The sequence below is a fragment of the Notothenia rossii genome (genome assembly GCF_949606895.1).
Source record: "Notothenia rossii genome assembly, chromosome: 7".
Classification (NCBI taxonomy): Eukaryota; Metazoa; Chordata; class Actinopteri; order Perciformes; family Nototheniidae; genus Notothenia; species Notothenia rossii.
Window position 1 is genome coordinate 30,868,702 of NC_136905.1, and position 20,468 is coordinate 30,889,169.

The 20,468-nt window shown below is 43.0% G+C and overlaps 1 protein-coding gene across 3 annotated transcripts in view; it reads left to right on the forward strand.

Moving 5' to 3' along the window:
• LOC307047188 (uncharacterized protein) overlaps window positions 1–20,468 on the forward strand; it is a gene marked incomplete at its 3' end in the record, with an annotated part of 80,385 nt that overhangs the window by 15,820 nt on the left and 44,097 nt on the right. The window lies entirely within an intron of this gene.

A 20,468-nucleotide genomic window follows, 5' to 3' on the forward strand; every position in this document is an offset into this window, starting at 1 on the left:
TACTACTTGAAACAGCGAAAAGTACACTCAACATTTTTTTTAAAAATAATTAACACCATTAACTTACTCCAAGCACACAGAAAAACACAAAAACAAAAATGTCAAATGACGGAAATGATTCATAACTCTTAAAATAAAACTACACATTAACATTAAAAATTCTCAACAGGATAACCTACCATAAAGTCTTCTGCAGTGATAGCAGAGTCATTAATGTCTGGCTGCGCATTTGAGGTCAGAAGTTGTTGCAAGTTTATAAAATGTTTTTCAACATTCACGCCACTCCATGTGCTGGAGAACACCACTGTAGCACTTGTTACAACTTCGTCCAGCTGTTTCAATGTAGTAGCCTGGGTCATTAGGCCGAACACATGCATGCAGAGCAGGTAGTGTTTGCCAGTGCTGTGGGAAAGAATTGTGTAAATAAATATAAATATTGCCAATGTTGCACTATAAGGAAAACCATTACTACAACATCATGTTATATAGAAGACATCACTAACTGTTTTTTGCAGAGGTCCTTGGCATTTTTCATTACGTGACTCAAGCAGCGATGTAGGATTGGTAGATGAACCGTTTTCTGCTTTGCTTGTCCGGTGACAATGCAGTAATATGCAGCTAGAAGCTCAGTTAGACTGAGCCCACACAAGTTCTGTGCAATTGACTGCATTAACACCGCAGAGCCATCACAGACAAACATCACAGGTCTTTTACGGACCGTCTGCCCATGCCATCTCACACAGTCTGTGATAAATGAGCCTAAAAAGAATGACACCGATGCTGTAGTGTGTTCACAAGTCACAAATGTTGCTACAGGCACCGGGGAGCATCCTTTTTGTGGATTCCTCACAACAAGTTCATAGATGTAAAAGGGTGAACTCTCTCCTACTGACTTTTTGACAACACTCCCAGTTGCGTCCAGGTACACAATGTCTTCCTTTGACCTTTTGTGGTACAGAGCTATTGTGTTTCTGGACCACAACATGACTCCCTTCGGCTGAAGAATAATTTTTTGAATGAGGTTGTTTGTGCCTTCTTCCTCTTGGGAAATCATTTGAGTGCTTAGCATCTCGTTGCTGTGCCGCCTCTCTCTTCTCCTCTCTGAGTTTGAGATCGTTTTCAAAACTCCTGGGGTTGGCACTTCATCCCTGCATCCAGATTTTACAACATCCTCCTCCAACTTCCCCAAGCTCTCGAGGTGAATGCTTCTCGGCAGCTTTGAGTGAAGCTCACCAGCAATTATTTGTCTATCGTGAGCTCTTATGGGCCTACGTTTGAGCACATCCAACTTGTGCCGCACCAAGCCACCCTGTAAAGACACCTCAGCTTTCAGTGTGGATTCGCTCTCCACCTTTACATCAACTTGGACACCGCATGTCTCAAAACGGCAGTATCCCGTGCAGGTGAACACTGGGCAGTTTCTTTTTGAGCCAATTGTCCTTACATTGTGCCTTTTGAACCCAAAACTGCAAAAGGGATGCACAGTTCGTATACCTTTTGCAATGACACTAGTCCATTGCAATGTTTTGAACTGCCGTTGGTTTTGGGTTCTTCTCAGTTGGTTCCAATCACTTTTAGAAATATAAAAGAAACTGATGTATAAAGTGTTGCTCATGTTCTTCCGTTTTGGGCGATGATGTGGAGGAGGCGACGCTTGTACTCTGTGAACAAGTTATAAAAAAACAGAATAAGATTATAAATTGGTAAACAAAGCCTTCAAATATCAATAAAACAATTAGAAGCTGTAATTGTATTTACAAAATAAATAAATATAAATGGTTGTTTAAAAAGAAAACACATGTTTAATGAATTTGATGGTGACATTTATAGCGTTTGCTTTGAGATAAAGACAACCGACATTTGGCAAATAACAGTAAGAAGCACAGATATAATTATGATTTCTGTAATTTCTTCATTAACTAACCAGCTCTGGTGACTTCTGAACGTCATCCTCGGATTCGTTGTCACTGTCAGATCCAGGACTGATGGACAAATCCTTTGTGTGCTTGTAGAGAGACAACCACAGTTAGCACGTTACAGTAAGATGCTCAAATAACATAACTATAAGTTGAATTTCTTCATTAACTAACCAGCTCTGGTGACTTATGTACGTCTTCCACTATTTGTATGTCACTGTCAGATCCAGGACTGATGGACAAATCCTTTGTGTGCTTGTAGAGAAAGACAACCATAGTTAGCTGGTTACAGTAAGATGCATAAATATCATAACAATAAGTTGAATTTCTTCATTAACTAACCAGCTCTGGTGACTTCTGAACGTCATCCTCTGATTCGATGTCTCTGTCAGATCCAGGACTGATGGACAAATCCTTTGTGTGCTTGTAGAGAGAGACAACCATAGTTAGCTGGTTACAGTAAGATGCTCAAATATCATAACAATAAGTTGAATTTCTTCATTAACTAACCAGCTCTGGTGACTTATGTACGTCTTCCACTATTTGTATGTCACGGTCAGATCCAGGACTGATGGACAAATCCTTTGTGTGCTTGTAGAGAGACAATCACAGTTAGCACGTTACAGTAAGATGCTCAAATAACATAACAATAAGTTGAATTTCTTCATTAACTAACCAGCTCTGGTGACTTATGTACGTCTTCCACTATTTGTATGTCACTGTCAGATCCAGGACTGATGGACAAATCCTTTGTGTGCTTGTAGAGAGACAACCACAGTTAGCCCGTTACAGTAAGATGCTCAAATAACATAACAATAAGTTGAATTTCTTCATTAACTAACCAGCTCTGGTGACTTCTGAACGTCATCCTCGGATTCGATGTCACTGTCAGATCCAGGACTGATGGACGAATCCTTTGTGTGATTGTAAAGAGAGACAACCATAGTTAGCTGGTTACAGTAAGATGCATAAATATCATAACAATAAGTTGAATTTCTTCATTAACTAACCAGCTCTGGTGACTTCTGAACGTCATCCTCTGATTCGATGTCTCTGTCAGATCCAGGACTGATGGACAAATCCTTTGTGTGCTTGTAGAGAGAGACAACCATAGTTAGCTGGTTACAGTAAGATGCTCAAATATCATAACAATAAGTTGAATTTCTTCATTAACTAACCAGCTCTGGTGACTTCTGAACGTCATCCTCTGATTCGATGTCTCTGTCAGATCCAGGACTGATGGACAAATCCTTTGTGTGCTTGTAGAGAGAGACAACCATAGTTAGCACGTTACAGTAAGATGCTCAAATAACATAACAATAAGTTGAATTTCTTCATTAACTAACCAGCTCTGGTGACTTATGTACGTCTTCCACTATTTGTATGTCACTGTCAGATCCAGGACTGATGGACAAATCCTTTGTGTGATTGTAAAGAGAGACAACCACAGTTAGCTGGTTACAGTAGGAAGCACACAATCTGAAATTACATGATTATTTTTACTATTCATGTATTTCGTAGTACAAAACTTGCTAACCTGCGTTGGTGAATGTTCTTGTACAGACAATTTCTCCTGAAAAATAAGAAATTAAAAATGTTATATTTTTTTAAAAGAAGTCAAGGAATAACCTTTGATTGTCAGATATTCAAATTACAGTACAAACCTGATGCGATACATGTGACTTGTGAAGTCTGTAACAGTTTTTTTTATGGGGCTTAATCCCAAGGGCAGTGCATAAAGTACCCCAGAAGCCTTTAGGATTTGAAATACTTTGATCCAATTTCAAGCGTTTCTTTTGAAGCCCCTCAACCGCTTCCTGTATTTCTAGGACAGATATATTTCTTTTTCTGTTCTATAGGAAAAGGAAACAAATGAATGATTAATGAACGTGGCTAGACATTAACTCGACATAACTTATGATATATAGAGTGGTGCAAGTAGTTAACTTACCCCAAATAGCTTGAACGAGTGCACTCTGTATAAAATCAAAATAGGTGAAATATTAGCACAACTTTATGTATGTTGTAGCTTTACATTCTTCTGAAAAAGTCTGTATAGTGTTTCATTAGGTAACATCACTATTACAAAGCTGGGATTGTAACTACTACTTTATCATTTTTAATGAAGGGACATGCAGATTTGTAAAGATAACGACTGTATTGATGAGACAGACACCGTGTATTGCTCAGTCGGCACGTTTACTCAAGACTGCTTCGTAGAGTACATAACTTCCAACTGGTTAGGCCTTAACGTCACTACTGCCAACTAGTGGTGAAACACATCACACATCACATATCAGTACATCTCCCTTTCTTTCAAATAAAGATCATCTTGTCCAAACCTTAAACTTAAGACTGTTGATATCCTTACAAAAAAAAAAATCTATTGCTTACGTTAACAATCTAAATCTCATTCAAACATTTTGACAGGTTATAACTCAACAAACATTTTTTATTTTTTTTTATTTTTTTTTTTAACTTTCATACATCAATCTTTATGCACCTTACATTTCCTCAATCAATCTCTTTGGTCTCACAGTTTGCCTTTTTGACCCTTTTCCTTGTGTCACATTGGTCTGTTCGTCTCCGTCTGTCTCCAAGATCTGATTGTTTTCCATTTCTGCTTGTTCCGTCTGGCTTGGAATAGTCATGTCACTTGCGTTACTGTCCATGACCCCGATTTCTGTCTGAGGCACTTTCAGTAGATGACGTCTGTTTCGCCTCATTGTTTTCCCATGCTCTGTGAGGACTTCGTATGATCTGGGAGTTGTCTCTTTGACCACTTTGGCCAGCGGTCCCCACTGCCCATCACATCTTACCCGCACTATCTCCTCCTGTGCGAGTGGTCTCAGAGGCTTAGCTGTTCTGTTGTACCGTTCAATTTGCCTCTCAGCTTGCCTCACATCACTCCTTTCCATCTGATGCTTTGCGGATGGAAGTCTGGTTCTGAGTTTCCGGCTCATGAGCATTTCTGCTGGTGAAAGACCATTCTCCAGTGGTGATGCTCGGTAGTTCAGAATAGCCAGATAAGGGTCTTCTGCATTGTCTGCAGCCTTTTTCAAGATTCGCTTCACAATTTGCACTCCTTTCTCGGCCAACCCATTTGACTGTGGGTACAGAGGGCTTGAGGTTGTATGTTTGAATCCATATGTGTCTGCAAAGTCTTTAAAGCATTGGCTTGTGAATTGCGGTCCATTATCGCTAATAACAGTCGTTGGAATTCCATGCCGTGCAAACATGGCTTTTGTATGTGCGACAACCCTTTCTGCTGTTGTGTCACTTAACCCTGCGAATTCAGGGTAGTTTGAATGATAGTCCATGACTACCAGGTAGTCCTTGCCTTTTAGCTGAAATAGATCCATTCCAACTTTTCTCCATGGTTCTTGAGGCTTTTCGTGTGGCCTCATAGGCTCCTTTGGCTGTTGGTATCTGTGACGCTGGCAGGTCACACAGCGCTGCACATATGCCTCAATGTCCTTGTGCATGCACGGCCAATATAACACATCTCGTGCACGTCTTTTGCACTTCTCAATACCTAAATGACCTTCATGCACTAATTTCACCATGTCTGATCTCATGGAGGTAGGTATGACTATTTTTGTGCCCTTTAACAGAACTCCATCTAACACTGACAGTTCCCCCTTAAAGTGTTGATATGGCTTATCAAGCTTCACCTGACCAGGTAGATGTATCTGTTCCATTACTCTCTTGAGCTTGTCATCCTTCTGTGTTTCTTTCACTATCTCTGCCCATTTTGCATCTGACACTGGCATTTGTAGTCTAATAGAGTCTACATGGATCTGCACAACCTCTTCTGTCGTGCTTTTGGTGTGGCGTAAGCTAGCCCTACTCAGTGCATCGGCTACCACTAGGTGCTTGCCAGGCATAAACTCAAACGTCAAGTCAAACTTCTGGAGTCTTAGCATTAGGCGCTGGATGCGCGGAGGTGCATCACCCAGTGGTTTCTGTGAGATAGCTATCAGTGGCTTGTGATCGGTTTCTAATATTACTGATCGCCCATACACATATTGATGAAACTTTTCACAGCCAAACACTGCCCCTAGTGTCTCCTTCTCAATCTGTGCGTAATTTCTTTCTGCACTTGTCATAGTGCGTGATGCATACGCGATTGGATAACATTCTGTCTCATGCTTCTGAAGCAGCACAGCTCCTAGGCCGGCTTTGGATGCGTCAGTGGACACCTTTAGAGGCTTGTCCTGATCATAGAACTTTAAAACTGGCTCCTGTATTAAACTGGTTTTCAACCACTCCCATTCTTTAGCATGTTCTGCCATCCACTGCCACATTGTGGTAGTCTCCAACAAGCTTCTAAGAGCTCTGGTGTTTGCTGATAAATTTGGGATAAATTTCCCTAGGTAGTTAACTAGCCCTAAGGCTCTCTGCAAGTCATTTTTGTCCTGCGGTACTGGCAGTTCTGCTACAGCCCTAACCTTTTCTGGATCTGGTTGGACTCCAGCCACAGACAACTTCTCGCCCAGGTAAGTAATCTCTTGCACCCCAAATTGGCACTTACTTTTATTTAGTTTCAGACCTGATCTTTGCGCCTGAGTGAGAACCCTGCGCAGTCTTTCATCATGCTCATCCTTTGTTTTTCCCCAGACTACCACATCATCAATAAAGACTCCTACACCTTCTATTCCATCAAACAGTTGCTCCACGGTCCTATGAAAAACTTCAGGGGCGGAGCTAATTCCAAATGGCAATCTTAAAGTCCTTATCTTACATTAAAAACTTTTTTTGGCAGTTGATTTCTGGGGGGTGTATGCAACAGATAGTCAATGTATGTTTCTTTATTTCATACTGAATAATATGTAAAAAAAGGAAAAATATTAGGTCCAATAAAAAAACTTTGCTTCTGGAAGCAGGCCATTTCGTGACGTCACGTGTGGTTCCCGGCTGCCGCTGTCTGGCTCCCTGCTGCCTTCCGGATCGGATCGGATCGGATTTTCACAGCTTTATCGGACCTGTGTTTCTTTTGTAGGGGTTCCGCCAAGGAGTCTGACATCACTTGTGTTTCACCCTGTTTACTATCGGACAGCGTTGTCTCCCGTTGGCCGCGAAATATCGACGATGCCTGGGGCTCAGCCTCGGAACGCGAGGAAGTCATTGGGGTTGAATCACCTGTCCTAATTGATGGAATTGCACCCTTTCTTATGTCCAACTGTTTTTTGAAACCCATCTTCCATTGTTGGTAGCCTTCAAAATCATCAGGGACAACAAAATGTGCCCCACAAATAACGCTGGTTTCACTGGCGCACTGCCAATTTTTTCTTGTGTTCCGCACAAATCGCTCCCATTTCTCCCGTAAAACCTTCTCTTTCGGGAACAAATGAACGGTAAAACCATCCCGATTGGTGTTGCTACACCCGCCAACGACACACCTCTTCACCATGATCCGGAAAAAACAAGACAAACTCGGAGATAAACACTGATACACAAAGTTGACATGCGGCTATACCAGCAATGCTACACTGTGTGATGCTGGGACGGGCTGAACTCACCAGGATTCGCGGAACCACACGTGACGTCACGACACAGCACCAAGCAGCGGCAAGTTTGAATCCAGACTTTTCTGGATACCTCTGAATTTGACCCATTTTCCCGATATTAACAAGTGATTTACAGCAAATAGGAAACGATATTCGATCTATATCACGTGTTACTGGAATAAGACCCAACAAGTTAATGCATTTTGAAACAGTTCTATGATCTTTCAGCTACAGTAAATTACGCAAGATAAGGACTTTAAGAAGCAATGCCTTCCAAATGGTGTATTAAATGTGCACAATTTAGAGCTTTCCTCATCAAGCACTATTTGGTAGAACCCAGATGAAGCATCTAATTTAGTAAAATAGCATGCTCCACTCATTGTGCTTGTTATGTCTGATTTTGTCGGTAGCCTGTAGTGCTCTCGCTGGATCGCCTTATTTAGATCTTTAGGATCTATGCACAATCTCAGATCTCCATTAGGTTTCTCTACGATAACCAAGGAGTTCACCCATTCAGTGGGTTCCTCAATTTTTCTGACGACTCCTTCTGCTATCAGTGAGTCTAATTTTTCCTTCAGTCTCTTTTTAAGCGCAACTGGCACTGTTCTTGCTGCATGTATGACTGGCTCTGCATTATCCCTAAGCCTTATTTTTAGGGATGCACCGATACACATATTTTCACTTCCGATCCGATTCCGATAACTAAATTTGGATATCTGCCGATACCGATACTATTCCGATATCTCTGATAACAGTCTTGATCTTTCAAATTATACCAGCCACTTGATGATAGACCAAAGTATACTGGCACAGGAAGCACTTAAGTAGAAGTTGTAGCCTACTAAACCTCCAAAAAATAGCCCTTACATTTATGAGGACATACATGATCATCATCTTTACTGTTAACAAACTACACGCAAGCAGGATTTCAAGTTGGCCTTCAATATTTATTCACCTCAGCAACCCATAATGGGTAAAACATTGTCTTAACAAAACAAACAAATGAAGTGCAGCAGCACTATCTGAGATAACATAACACATAAAATAACAGTGAGGCCAGGATCAACCACTTTCACTTAAACATTGTCAGGTTCTTTTTTAGGAAGATTAGCATTTCTGCCCGCTCTGCTGTCAGGCGATTTCTCTTTTCATCCACGATATTGGATGCTGTGCTGAAAAGTCTTTCACTTTCCACACTGGTTGAAGGGGCACTCAGGAACTTTGTGGCAACTGCAGCAATGAGGGGAAACCGAGCATGGTGGTTTGCCCAGTATTGAAAAGGGCTGTCTGCCTCACCTATAGTTGGTTCCTTTAAGAACATCTGCATTTGTGTGACCGCAGTCTGGGTACCACTACCTCCTGCAGGTTCATCATGCTCCTCCAAAATGTTGTCATATAGACTGCTGAAGCTGCTTTTCATTTTGCCTGGAGGAACACCAGTGCTTGGCCCAGCTTCCATGCAAGCAATCTTCTTAGCTGGCTCAGCCACCGTTGTCCCAGCATCATCAGTGAGTGCTTGCTCCATCTTCTCCAGCTCTTGAATCAGGAGAGCCTTCCCCCTCCTGGCAGCTTCTCCACTTGTAAAGAATCTGACACACACACACACACAGAAGAAGAAACATTGAGTACAAGTTATACAGCTGGGCATGCAGGCAGACACACACACACACACACACACACACACACACACACACACACACACACACACACACACACACACACACACACACACACACACACACACACACACACACACACACACACTCACACACACTTCCCCGTTATCCAATTACTTTTAGTTTACATTAAGTTAATATCATTAAGAAATATTCACGTTAAAGTTAGGAATATGTTAACACTTGATTCAGCAGCATTTTGATTAAATTGCAACAAAAAATGCCTTACCTGTCCTTGTATCGAGCGTCCACTAAAGTGGCAAGAGCATAGAGTGGCTCACTTTCGATGTCGCTGAAACGCCGGTTGACAGCTTGGAGAAGCGTACTTTTCATTGTTTTGATGCCGCTGTCGGTATTGGTATTCTCTGCGAGCAGGCGTTGTAAAACTGTGACGGCTGGAATTACTTCGGCTGCAGTGGAGGTCGCCGAGCTGATTTTCCTGGTTAACTCCTCGAAGGGCTCCAGCACAGTCGCTGTTTTTTCAAGCAAAGCCCAGTCGTTGGCTGACAGTGTTGCTGGTAAGTTGTGGTCGGCAGCATAGGCACAGAGGGGTCGTTTCTCTTTCAAGATGCTCTTGATCATGTAATAGGAACTATTCCATCTAGTCTGCACATCTTGAACCAGGCGAGAAGGGTTCGTCGCTGTTCCCGCTTGCATTTCACGCTGCAGGTCTTCCAGGCGAGACTGTGCAAGTTGTGAATGCTTAAAGTGAGCTACGATTTTTCGGCTGTTTGCCAAGGCGTCGCTAACGCTGCGCTGTGATATGAGACCCTCATTCACAACGAGCTGCAGTGAGTGAGAGAAACAGCCGAGGTTAGAAACGGACATGTCTTGCATTGCTGCCTTCATGTTGCTCGCGTTGTCTCGCAGAATAGCATGTACCTTTTCCAGTGGGATCCCCCAGTTGTTTAGCATTTCTGTAATGGATGCTGCGATTGTTGCACGGTTGTGGGAGCCTCTGCACTTCTTTACTTGGAGCACGGCACTACAAAGCCTGTATGTCTCGCGGTCAATCCAGTGCACTGTAAGACTTATCAGTGACATTGGGCAGACATCTGACGTCCAAATGTCTGTCGTAAAGCTCAGATTTGGGACTCCCTTTAACTTGTCGGCTAACTTGGTTGACACTCGGTTGTAAAGTTCAGGTAGCGCAGTCTCTGACAAATATCTCCTCGATGGTAAACTATATCTTGGCTGCAAATGTTCCATCAGGCCGCGAAAACCTTCATTTTCGACCACTGATAATGGTTGGTCATCGAGTACGATGAAGTTCAGTACCTTCCCAGTTATTTCTTTAGCTTTCACGTTGTCTGGTGAGAGTTTACCTTGTCTTTCGAATGACTGTAGAAGTGACTCCTGACGGCTAGTCTGTGCTTTCAGCCCCCTCACGGCTAAGAACTCATCGTGCTCTTTAGGGTGGTGCTTCTGCAGGTGTTTTATTAGGTTTGTAGTATTGTATGTCGCAACGGAGCGTCCACCTCTGGATATAACGGCTTTGCAAACATTACATGTTGCTGTATTGCTTTGCAGTGAATCGAGAGAAAAGTATTGCCATACAGCAGACATATTGATAGTTAGCAACAAAATAGTTAGCACTAATTACCCGGCCAGAGACCAGACCGCTCAACGTTCGACTGCTTGCTTGTTGCAAACTATGGCATGGAATTCTTGAACGGGGGCGTGCCTAGGCTACTGTGATCACTGAGATGGCCCTGTTTAGGAAATCCATTCCACATCTTGCAGTAGCAAAGCAACATACCAGAACCGTGCACGGAGAATCTTTTCAGCATAATGTGTGGATCGGAAATCTAGGGGTATGGATCGGAAATTTCCGATACGTGAATTACGTTGATATCGGAACCCGATACCGATACTGGATCGGATCGGCCCCATCCCTACTTATTTTATGTTTGCCTGGTAGGCGACCTATGCCTTTGAACACCTCTTTGTATTCTTTCTCCCAGTTAGTGCTTTTGTTTGTGCTACTTGTAGTAGCCTCTGTGTTCTCACGTGCTGCCACTTTATCTGTGTCTATGACATGCACCCTCTTTATCAGACCTAGCTGGTCACAAGTTTTCAAACCCAAAATTGCTTGTCTATTTCCCTCTACAAGCACAAACAATGCATTCACTTTCTGACCTTTGCTAGACAGTGTAACTCTGCACATTCCCTTTGTAGGTATTGGCTTATCATCATATGTTCTCAGGTTTATCTTTTTGTCTCTTACTTTTGGTTTGTTCAGCAGTCTCTTAAAGTCTTTCATTGGCAGGATGTTGACCTGCGCCCCTGTATCCAGTTTCAGTGAAATGTCCGTGCCATTCACGTTCAAGCATGCAATCCATTCATCGGTTGAAACACTCCGCTGTCCCTCGATGGCGTCCACGAAGAACGGCGACACGTTGTCCTCCTCACTGTCACTCTCCTTTTCCACGAGTTGCACGCTTTTCTTTGAGAAACAGCTCTTAGCGAAGTGGTTCTTCCCGCCACATTTTCTGCATTCCTTTCCGAAGGCTGGGCACTGTTTCGGCGCATGTTTCATTCCACATCTCTCGCAGTTCCCGCTCTCTTGCTTGGGCCTTGCATCTTTTTTCTTTGAGTACGTTGTTACCTTCGGTTTCGTTCGTTGCACTGCGTCGACCTCAACAGTTTCGTTTTCGTTAACGTTACTGAAAGTCTTTATCTGCGCCTTTGCGCTCTCAAACGCTTGGCAAATTTGAATTGCCTTTTCAAGCTTCAAGTCTGACTCTTTCAATAAATGCATCTTCACTTTGTTGTCTTGGACTCCTATCACAATTTGGTCCCTTATCAACGAGTCACACAGTGTTCCGAAGTTACATGACTGACCTTTCAATCGTAGGTCTGTGACATACTGCTCTATAGATTCTGACTCTTTCTGAAGCCGGTTCCTGAACACATACCTTTCGTACGTTTCGTTCTTTCTCGGTGTGCAATACTGTTCAAATTTCGCCATAACTGCGTCGAACTTGTCTTTCTCATCTTCTGTGAAGACAAATGTGTTGTACACATCCAGCGCACCGCGCCCTGCCACTGTTAGCAGTAATGCTATCTTCCTTTGGTCGTTCCCTTCAAGACCGATAGCAAGCATATAAAGTTCAAAACTCTGTTTAAACATCTTCCAGTTCTCGTTGACATTACCGGTCAACTTTAACTCTTCAGGCTGACGAATGAAATTCATCTTTACCGTCGGTTCGAAATATTTTATCCTGGTACCATGTATTGATGAGACAGACACCGTGTATTGCTCAGTCGGCACGTTTACTCAAGACTGCTTCGTAGAATACATAACTTCCAACTGGTTAGGCCTTAACGTCACTACTGCCAACTAGTGGTGAAACACATCACACATCACATATCAGTACAACTACATTACTCAAAAATGTGGTTGCTGTTACTTAAAAAACATTCGTAACTGTAAACATGAAAATATAAATGTGTAAAAATGAATGTAGATAAAAGTGAAAATGAACTCTGTGATAATATACTCAGTTTAAAAGTTACAGCATTACATTTCGACTAGTATTGGTTATAGGCTATATTACAAAGGCATCTTTGTGTTTGATGTTATATTTCGGGCAACGCAAATGTCCGGGTTTCCCGGTTAAGTAGCTACTTAAGGAGTTAAGAAGAATTCAAAGAAGAACTCGCTAAGAATCAGCGTCAAGATACGAGCGTTTCCAATACTTTATTCTTATCGTTCTTCTTTAGGATCGCCTTAAATTTCTAAGTCACTTACCCCTTAACTGGAGCTCATTGAGCAAACAATTGTATATTAGTGGACCAGATCTCATAGTTACCATAGTAACATACACACATATTACGTTTAAATCGGAAAATAGTGCCGTCTATCTCACGAGATCAATAAATGACCGCAAAAAAAGAAAAACAAAACATTTGCCGTCACGCGAGCAGCGGAATGTCTGACAACAAATACACGTGAATAATAATCACCAACACTGACAAACATCAGAAAAATAAGAATGAAAACCCAAAAATAAGATCATAAATCATTACATTATAGCCTACCTCACGTAACGTGATATGATGTCATTCTACGTCCACATTACTATTTCTCTGATATAAGCATAAAAGACGTGCAGTGATACGAGGCAGATGTTTTATTTATTGTTCTCCAGCTGAGTTGCGGGAGTAAATAATAGTGAAAATATTCTGGAGAAATGAGGGAACTGAGAACTTGCTCAAAGGGATGCATGAAATAAAAAAAAGCGGTGCCGGTGCGTCTGTTAATTTATTAAAGCAGGTGCGTCTGTGTAAGACGCACAATGCAAAGCGCGCTAGTTGCTACATTGAGGACAACCACGGCTATAGTCTGATGTAACTCAATTATGTCTTCATGCAGTGTAAGAAAATATCAAACCTATAATTATTTATAAAAAAAAAAAAACGGACTTAGAATTACAATTATTGTTTCCTTTTTTAAATGTGTTTTCACTGCTACCCACGCGCGACACGCGGAGACACGTCACCAATGTATTGGACAAATGGTTCCAGGCGGCACAATAACTTGGGAATCACCACCATCTTCACCTTGGGGGTCACCACAAAAAAACCATCACGTCACAGATATATAAATCGCAGTGAAATGGAGGCGTCCCGTTACTATATTCCTTTGTTTATCGTTTTATTTATTTTTCTTACAGTAAACAAATGTCTTGAGTCCAAGTACTCGTATAAAGTCTACAAAAACGGTACAGTCTATGTCATGGATAGTAGCCTATGTGTTGTTATTGCGTCTAAGGCCAGAAAGCTTATAAATATTAAAATAAAAGTTATCTCACCCTCGTTGGTTGTTGGACATCTTGTCCACTCCGGTCCACAAGCAGATTTCAAGGCAGTGATGTTTTTTTCACACTGTAAAAGGCATGTTCTACTTTTAGCCGAGCAGCCACCAAACCCTTCACACTCTGAACAACATCTTTCCAGCCCTGCCCTAGCATCTGGTTCTTCCTGGTCCTCCAAATTGCTAGCTTAGCAGTTGCAAAAATAGCATTAATCAGAGAGAGAGTTACTCCTCTTTTTGCCACATATTTAGGCCCATATACAAAAAGAGGAAGTGAAAACACTTCCCCTAAACCTTCCACCCATCCTTTCAGTAGCCCAAATAAGCCTGCTAGCCGCGTGCAAGAAACTACCAGGTGCTCAACTGTTTCACTCTGCTGGCAAAAAGGGCACTCCTCCCCAGCACTTGGATCAAGGTGAGCTCGGTGTCTGTTTGTAGCTAAAGCTCCATGTATAATCCTCCACTGGAGGTCAGCCATCCGTTTTTCAACAGGACGCTTATACAGGACCCTCCACCTGCCTTTAGGGGTAAAGTCTGAAGGGAAAAACTCGTTCCACCTTGACTCCTTGACCTCAGCTAGAAGACGGATGTTAAGCGTCTTGACACAGCACTGGTACAGCTGCTTTTTCCCACAAGAACTGAAACTGCCCAGAATTGGAGTTTTTAGCGAGAGAAGTTTTCCACGCTCCTCTTGCCACTCTCCGACAGCAGGACCAACAGTGAGTGAGGGAAACTCGTAGTCATTTTCCTCTTTCCAACTGTCCAATCTAGCAGGATCCCCAATGAATGCCCTCTCTGGCGCCGACAGGGACTGCATGATGTCTTCAACGATCCTCTGTAGCACTCTGGAAGACCTAATGTTTATGGTGTTACAAAGAGTTTCAACTGACGTTCTTTTTAGATGACCCAGCTTGGTGATTCCAGCCTCAACAAACTTTGTTCCCAAAGCTGCAGATGAAAAGGTTGAAGTTGGGAAGAGGTCATTCTTTTGGAGTGGCTCCTCAAACAACCACATTCCCGGTCTCTGGTCCGGGGTCCGTGTGACCTTTAGTGTCTGCCAGGCGTTAAGAACGGATCTGTAGAAGGATGTAAGTCCCGTCAGGTCAGCTTCAGTCGTCCTGATTAGGAAAAGGTGTTTATCCATCCCAAGCCTTCCAGCCTTCCTGAGGAGCAGCCGAGCAGGATCCAACCAGCGCTGCCCACTGCCGTACAGCAGTCTCTGAGCAGTCTGCAGTCTAAAAGCAGCTGTTCTGGACTGAATGTCTATCAGCCCTTGCCCTCCCTCTGCCACAGGGAGATACAGGGCCGAAGCCTTAAGCCAGTGTTGTCCAGACCAGAAAAAGTTTATAAGGCACCGCTGTAGTTCTTTCACCAGCCCTGGTGGTGGTGCCAACACTACGAGCTTGTGCCAAAGAGAAGAGGCAATGAGATTATTCACAATCAGAACTCTTCCTCTGTATGATAGCTGAGGCAGCAACCATCTCCATTTAGACAACTTAGCTTCCACCTTGTCAAGCACTCCCTCCCAGTTCTGTTTTTGAAACTCCTCAGTCCCTAACTGCACCCTTTGGACTTTAATCCCTTGTCTACCCCACCTGATGCCGCCAGGAAGACTAGGAATGTCCCCTACTCTCCACTGGCCCACTAAAACAGCCTCGCTCTTTCCCCAGTTGACCCTGGCTGAAGATGCTTTTTCGTAAAGGGCAAGGCTTTCTTTCAGTTCCTGTACATCTGTGTGACCCTGGATAATTATATCTATATCATCTGCATATGCTGACACAACAACAGGAGGGCTGTGAGACATCTCTGGTAGACAGAGACCCCTCAATCGGCTCCTCAACCTGCAGAGAAGAGGCTCAATGGCAAAAAGCTGACCTGAGATAGGACAGCCCTGCCTGATCCCCCTCCCAACCGGCACAGGAACACTCAACCCTCCCCCCACTTTTATTACACAAAACGCTTCATGGTACAGAATCCTTACCCAGGACAGGAACCCCTCCCCAACACCAAAAGCCTGCAGTGTGGTAAAGAGAAACTTGTGATCTACACGATCAAAAGCCTTCTCTTGGTCAATTGATATGATGCCAGCATTGATATTATATAATTTACATATGTCAAACACATCCCTCATTAAAAACAAACTATCAAGCATAGACCTATCTGGCACACAGTACGATTGATCCACAACAATCAATTGACCAATTACAAGTTTTAATCTGTTTGATAAAACCTTTGAGAGGATTTTGTAGTCCGTACATAAAAGAGCCACTGGTCTCCAGTTTTTTAAAGAGGTCAAGTCTCCTTTTTTAGGAAGCAGAGAGAGAACTGCACGCCTGGAGGAAGCTGGGAGCATCCCTTCTTCAAAACATTCTTTAAAAACATCCAAAATGTCCTGTCCCATAAGACTCCAAAAATGCTTAAAAAAGTCTGATGATAATCCATCTATTCCAGGAGCCTTTCCTGACGCCATCTGAGACACAGCGGCAGTTAGTTCTTCAAAAGTCAGCTCAGAGCTGAGCGTGTTCTGTTCCTCTGAGCTCAGCTGAGGAAGTCCCTGCAGAAGCTCTGCAGCAGAATCCACATCACATTCATCAGCCTTGAACAAATCCGTGTAGAAATCTACTGCATGCTTCCTCATCTCAGCCGGCTCCGTGGTCACCTTTCCCTCAGGAAGCCGCAGACACAACATCTGTTTTCTCTTTACCACTGATTTTTCCAAACTGAAAAAGAAGGCAGTGGGTGCGTCTATGTCCTGGAGTTTGGTGAAACGGGCTCGGACTAAAGCTCCTTTGGCTCTTTCTTGCATAAAGGAGTTAAGCTCCTGTCTTTTTCCTTTTAAACTGACATTATTCCGTGGATCAGCATATGAGACACTTTCCAAATCTATTATCTCTCTTTCTAAACTCTCCACTGCTCTCTTAATGTTGGCTGTTGAATAGGAGCTGTATTGTTGACAAAAAACCTTAATTTGGGCTTTTCCTACCTCCCACCACTGAGTAAGGGAAGAAAAACTATCTTTCCTAGATCTCCAGTAAGCCCAAAACATTTGAAAATGTTCACAGAAATTCAAATCATGTAATAATCTTTTATTGAAATGCCAAAAAGATCTGGGTTTCCCGTTGGAAGATAAGATCAGCTCCATCCAAACTAAATGATGGTCTGTGAAAGCAACAGGGATGATCTGACAGTTTGTAACCCGAGCAGAAAAGGGCTTGGGTAAATAAAACCTGTCCAATCTGGCTGCACTAACTCTACCATCTGATATTTTAACCCATGTGTATTGCTGGCATGTAGGATGCATCATCCTCCACACATCCACTAAATCACTTTTCTTTAGAACATGAGACAATAGAGAGGAAGACTGAAGATGTGGCTCAACTCCAGTCCTATCCAAAGTAAAGTCAGTGCAACAATTCCAGTCTCCACCCAAAACAATAAACTCCCCTTGACCAATATCACTTATTTTCTGTTCCAATACTTTAAAGAGCTCTTCACGCTCAGAGCCTTGGTTTGGTGCATACACATTAATAAAGCTAATCAGAAAATCATCTATTTCAGCTCTCACTAGAATAACTCTACCCTTCACTACCTCTGTGCTGGATATTATTTTTATATTTAAAAGCGGTGAGAATAGAATAGCTACTCCTGCACTCAAATTTGTCCCATGGCTAAGGACGTGCGGCCCCCCCCACCATAGACCCCAGTCAGTTTCATTTCTGCTGTCACTGTGAGTTTCTTGTAGAAATATTACATCTAACTTTTTCTGTTGAATAACTTCTGTTACTAAGGCTCTCTTTTGAGCGTCTCTGCCCCCGTTCATATTTAATGAGGCTACCCTTAAACCCTGAATGTGAGGAGAAGAGAGACAGGCCATTAAGAAACAAGATAGAAAAAGACAGTAAGGAGGAAACACCCGGTGTTGTATGATCTAGGGGTGTCACGGTGTGAAATTTTCGGCTCACGGTTATTGTGACCAAAATTACCACGGTTTACGATATTATCTCGGAATTTTTTTTTTTTTTTAGTGTTAACATTAAGGTGACCAGGTACCGATCCGAAGACCTCGAACAACAACGTTGTTCCCCAAACATCCACATCCAACCTGGAGATGAGAGTACATGGAAATAGGGGGCATTCAGCAATGGGTTAAAAAGTAGAGTGTTTATTACAATATAATGTTAAAATAAAAAAAAACTCTATGAGAAGTGCAGGATTCAACAACGAGGTAAGGCAAAACTGGTTTTGAAGGAACATAACATAAAATGAAGTGCAGCCTGTGCAGATTTTACATTTTACTTGAACTAACTACTCAGAACAAAGATGAACCAGACTGTGTAAAATAACTTATCATAAATGCTGTCAATATTAAACATATTTAAAACGAATAAAAAAGGACTACAATATAATGTTAAAAATAAAAAAAAACTCTATGGGAAGTGCAGGATTCAACAACGAGGTAAGGCAAAACTGGTTTTGAAGGAACATAACATAAAATGAAGTGCAGCCTGTGCAGATTTTACATTTTACTTGAACTAACTACTCAGAACAAAGATGAACCAGACTGTGTAAAATAACTTATCATAAATGCTGTCAATATTAAACATATTTAAAACGAATAAAAAAGGACTGTATACTAGTAACCAATGCACATATTCAAGTATTTTGATGTATCTTTTTACACATTCACAATTTAACATTCACAATTGTCAAATAACCTGGCGGTGATTCAGTTCTCTCACTTTAGGTTCAAGTGCAAAAAGGTTAGCATGTTAACCTTGTCTGCTTTCAGACAGTTCCTAAGTGGGGAAACAATATACCCACTTGCGCTGAAAACCCTCTCGGAAGGCACGCTGGTCGCCGGGATACACATCAGCTTTTTTGCCATCCTGGCAAGATGAGGCAACTCAGATGCGTGCCCTCTCCACCACACCAGTGGATCGTCCTCCGCTTGGATGGGTGGCAAAGACAGGTACACCCTGACCTCCTCCCTCACCTTATCCTCTGGGGTGGCTGGACCTGAAGCCTGCTCTTCTCGCTGCTGCCTTGCTGAAGTTATCTTTTTCAGCAGCCCACTGAGCCCAGCTAGGCTTTTCTGTTTTGCTGCTGCTGCTAGAGTAGAGTAGTAGAGTATCATTTATTAATCCCGAGGGGGAAATAAGGTGTCAAGTAACATACATACATAAATACAGAAGACATTACACACAAAACATTACACACCATTCCACATACACTCACCTGCTGCTGCTGTGGGGTTACTGCTGTAGGACTGTTCCTCTTCTGGCTCTTGTCTGATCTGTGGAGGTGCCAGATTCAGGGCCTCCTGAACACAGCTGTCCACAAAATCATCAACAGGGGCTTCTATAAAGCTGGTCTTGAAGCGAGGGTCAATGAAGCAGGCCATCTGCATCACCTCATTTACCTTGTTCCCGGTGTATCGTTTGGTAAGATCCTCCCTAATGGCCCGTTTCATGTTCTTCAGCAGGGCTGAATCCTGCTCACCCTCCTCGTCAAGGACATCCCCTGTAATGTGGTCCAGGACAGGCTTGATTGCAGACAAGGTCACACGTGTCTCGGAACAGAGTGCGTCTGTGAATGTGCTGAGAGGCTCAAGGAGCTGGCAGAGTTGCTCCAGAACCGAGATGTCAGTGTCTTTAGGCATCAGATGCCAAACCCCCCTCTCTGTGGCCAGTGCAGCACAGACTGCCTGCTGCTGGCTGAGGAATCTTTCAACCATCTTGAATGTAGATCCCCATCTGGTGACCACATCATGAATAAGGGCCTTCTGGGGCAGGTTGAGGACCACTTGCTTTTCTCGGAGTGCTCGCTTTTTCTTCCAGCTCCGAGAGAATGCTTGGACGAGATGCCGACAGGCCTTCACTGCAGCGTCCACCCTCTGCATCCTCAGGGCCTTCGATATGGCCAGGTTTAAGTTGTGACCAAAGCATCCCAGCCACAGTTCGGTGTAATCTTCAAAGGCCTTGGCCATATTGGCAGCGTTGTCTGTTGTCACGGCGACTAGTTTGGTTTTGGGTATATCCCACTCTTCCAGCATGTTGTCAAAAAATTCTTCAATATTTTGGGCTGTGTGGTCATCTGGAAAAAAATGGCTCTCCAAGCAGTGGGAGGTCAGTTGCCATTCTGGGGTGATGAAGTGGACTGTGAAGCTGATGTACGGCTCTCCTCCCCCTCTTTCACTGGTCCAAGGATCCGTAGTAGCCGCAAAGTAGTCAGCCTGTGCCAAACTCTTCTTCACATCAGTCTTCACCGTGTTGTACATCTTCGGAATGGCCGTCTTCGAAAAGTAGTTCCTTGTTGGAACTTTGTAGTGAGGCACGGCAGTCTTCATTATCTTTAAGAAGCCCGGCCGCTCCACCATTTGGAAAGGCATCATGTCTTTTGCAATGGCAAATGCAATGGCTTCCGTTAGCTCGTCTGCATTTTTGGACCCAGGTGCATGAGCTGCTTGTTTTTGAAACACCTGTTGCAGGGTCTGGGTTCCTGATGTGGATGGGGATGGCCTTGATGTTGCTCCACTCTATATATATAT